Here is a 3,590-nt window from a genome sequence, read left to right as displayed (position 1 = left end):
CATCCCCAGCCCTTTTAATTTTTTATATTGAGAAAGGGTCTCACTAAGTTGCTTAGAGCTTTGCTTAGTTACTGAGGTTGGACTCGAACTTGTGATCCTCCTGCCTCAGACTCCTGAATCGGTGGGATTATAGGCATGCGCCACCATGCCCTGGCCCGCCCTTCCTTTATTTTTGTGGTTGTTTTTGTCATTCACAATACCTGGCTAAAGAAGCTTCCCTTTCATCCCCTTGCCTCTTATAGGTAACTTATACTGGTTTGTTTTTGTCCTTTCAGTGTTTCTTTATGCATAGTGTGTACAATATTCCAGACCTTGTTTTGAAACTTACAAGATTTCTCCTCAGTACAAAGAGATAAATTTTTGCTTTTGTTGTTGTTTTTAAACTCATGCTTATTTGAATGTTTTTCTCTGTTCATCTTTGATCTTTTTTCCACTGTTAATGCTTTATACAATTAACACATTAAGGCTTTCTAATTTCCCGGATGGTCATATGTATTTTGAAAAATAGCCCCCAAGACATATCGTTTTCCTCTGGAAGAGTGATAACCAGAGAGTTGGTTTAGACGCCAACTTACACATTCGCTTTGTTCTTTAGAGGAAAGGTGGCTCAAGAGTTCTCTTCTCTTTTCTCCTCCTACCTTCCTACCTGAAGGGAGTGGTTAGACTGGATTGGGAAGATTCCAGGACACTAAACTGAACTACAGTTAAAGAATATGGAACTTTCAGAGGAGTAAAGAGCTAAGTGGATGTTTCCATCTTCTGTCAGGAAGCTCCCTTTTGCTTAATCCTCCCTTTGTGGCAGCCATGCCTAGAAGCAGCAGCTCCCAAGCCATTAAGACAAACTTACTTTCTTTCCATTCTTCCTCTTTAGTGCTCATAGAAAGAGCCTTGTCACATCAGTGGATAAAGAGCCAGACCTAGAATGTGGGCTTCAGGGGCCTCAGGCCTATGCAGCATAGGAAAATGGCTATCATCAGCCTCATTCCTTACAGTTCTATACTGGAGTTTGAGGCCAAAATCCCAGCGAATGATAAAGGGTTACTTTGCTTTGTATTACACTCTGGGCATAGATTTCCCTGAGACCTCTTAGAAACAGGTAATAGGGCAGGATTCAGGCTCTACTCTATCTTGGCCATATATATCCTAAGCCATTTTGGTCTAATCCCTTCTGAATGATCCTCAGTTCCAAATTTCAAACATTTGACCATAAACAAAACAAGTACTTGACCCATGTTTCAATTTCTTTATCTTACAAAAGAGACCAATAGGGGCTGGGATTGTGGCTCAGTGGTAGAGTGCTCATCTAGCACATGTGAGACACTGGGTTCAAATCTTAGCACCACATAAAAATGAAATAAAGATATTGTGTCCACCTACAACTAAAAAAGTAAATACTTTAATAAAGGGACCAATAATATAGTCTTCACACATGTGATGTGAAGTTTAAGTGACTCAATGTATGCAAAATACATAACACAATACCTGGCTATTATAGCAGGTGCTCAATAAACAGCTGCTATTAGTTTTACTCTGATTATTACTGAGCATTACAATGCCATGGTTAAGAGCAGAGGTTTTAGAATTAGAGTGCTCTCTGGCCTTGGATCCAGACTCTGTACTTAGCATCTGTTTGGCCATAGGCAAATTAGCTAAACTCTAAAGCTTCAATTTCCTCAATCATAAAAACATGGATAGTAATAGTACCTTTCAGGGTTGCTGAGAGATTTCATATGTACACTGCTTAAAATAGAGCCTAATATATAAGTAGTTGCTGTATCTTAGAAGCATTTCAAAACCCAAACCCATTTAATTTCTGCCATTCAGATAAAGTTGGAGGTACTTCTTTACATATGCTGGAGGAGGTGGGATGCAACATTTACACATAAAATGCACTTACAGTGTTGTAAATTTTAAAATGTGTTCAGGGTAAGGCGGGTGTGGTGGTGTACATCTGTGATCCCAATGACTTGGGAGGCTGAGGCAGGAGGATCACAAATTCAAGGCCAGCCTGAGCAACTTAGTGAGGCCCTAAACTATTTAACAAGAACTTGACTCAAAATTATTTAAATAAATAAAAAGGGCTGGGGATGTGGTCAGTGGTTAAGTGACCCTGGGATCAGTCCTCAGTAAAATAAATAAATGAATGAATAAATAAATAACTTGAGAGCAGATCTTGTGTTATGTGTTCCCCCCCCCCAACAATTTAAAAAATTATACTCACAGAAACAAATTTTATAAAGGTGAAGGAAGGACACTATCTGAGTAAGCATCTACTGTGTTCTGTGGCTTACATTTTTCCTTATATTTAATACTATTGAAAACAATCACAACAGAGCGGGGATTGTAGCGCAGTTGAAGAGCACTTGCCTAGCATGTGTGAGGCACTGGGTTCAATCCTCAGCACCATATAAAAATAAATAAATAAAATAAAGGTATTAAAGAATAATCACAACAGTACCTATATGTGGTACTATCAGATTTGGCATGAACAATACCATATAAGCCTTAAATGTTGTCTTATCTACAGTGTTACTGTAACTGCCAAGCATTTATTTGCTCTACAAATATATGTTAACAATAAAGGATTTACTATATACCTGACCAAAGATATGTAAAGGAGGTCAGCATTTTTTTTTTTTTTTTTTTGGTATTTCAAGCAGCTGAGATCTGGCTCAAGTCAGAAACTAGCTTTGGACTCTTCAAATTTAAGGACCACATTAATGCACATGGTTTTCTTTTTTCTGTGTTATGCTACCTTTAAAACAGTAATGGGAAGTGGATGATAACATGCCACCTGAATTCTGGTATATTTCTACCATTGACTCAATGCAAAGAAATACTTTTTAAATAAGAAAATTATAAAATGGTACAGGCCTGTAATCACAGCTACTCAGGAGGTAAAAGCAGAAAAATTACAAGTTTGAAGCCAGCCTCAGAAGCTTAGCAAAATTCTATCTCAAATTTTAAAATTGTTTTAAAAGAAATTACAATTAAGCCTCATCAATGTATTAATACTGAGGAAACAGAAAGAAAAATAAGTAAATAAGAGTGTAAATTTAGAATTATACTTTTATTTCAAATTTTAGATTTTTAGCCTTTATTCTAGGAAGGAAAGAAAAGCCATTGTTAGCAACATTCACCCCCCAAATTGGAACTACCCGAACACTTTCTTCGACAGTCTTGCACATTTTATTGATGATACCAGTGCTCATCCCTGAACGCCCCAATGGAAAGATGTCAAAAGATAAAGAGGATAACAGATCTGAGAGGGATCAAGTGACTAACTGTTCCCACAAGCCCAAAGCAAGTATCTGACTGCTTTTTCATTTTAACTGAGTCCCAGCATCAACAAATCACCACTCTGGCTTTATGTAATATGTTTCCCAATTGAATAAAAGAAGCTTGAATATAAAAACACTGCAGATAAAAATTTAAGTCAGAAACTTCCGTGCTTTTATCTGTTTCCAGAGAACATTACTGATATTCTTAAAGTTTCCCAGGAGCCTTAGTGGGCAGAAACTGTAGTTACTACTTCAACATGAAGCAAACCAAAAAAATGTAGCTTAATATTATAGGCTGTTTTTCCCCAA

Source organism: Marmota flaviventris, chromosome X (genome assembly GCF_047511675.1).
Source record: "Marmota flaviventris isolate mMarFla1 chromosome X, mMarFla1.hap1, whole genome shotgun sequence".
Classification (NCBI taxonomy): domain Eukaryota; kingdom Metazoa; phylum Chordata; class Mammalia; order Rodentia; family Sciuridae; genus Marmota; species Marmota flaviventris.
The sequence above is the reverse complement of the archived record's forward strand: the minus strand, read 5'-3'. Positions refer to the sequence as shown.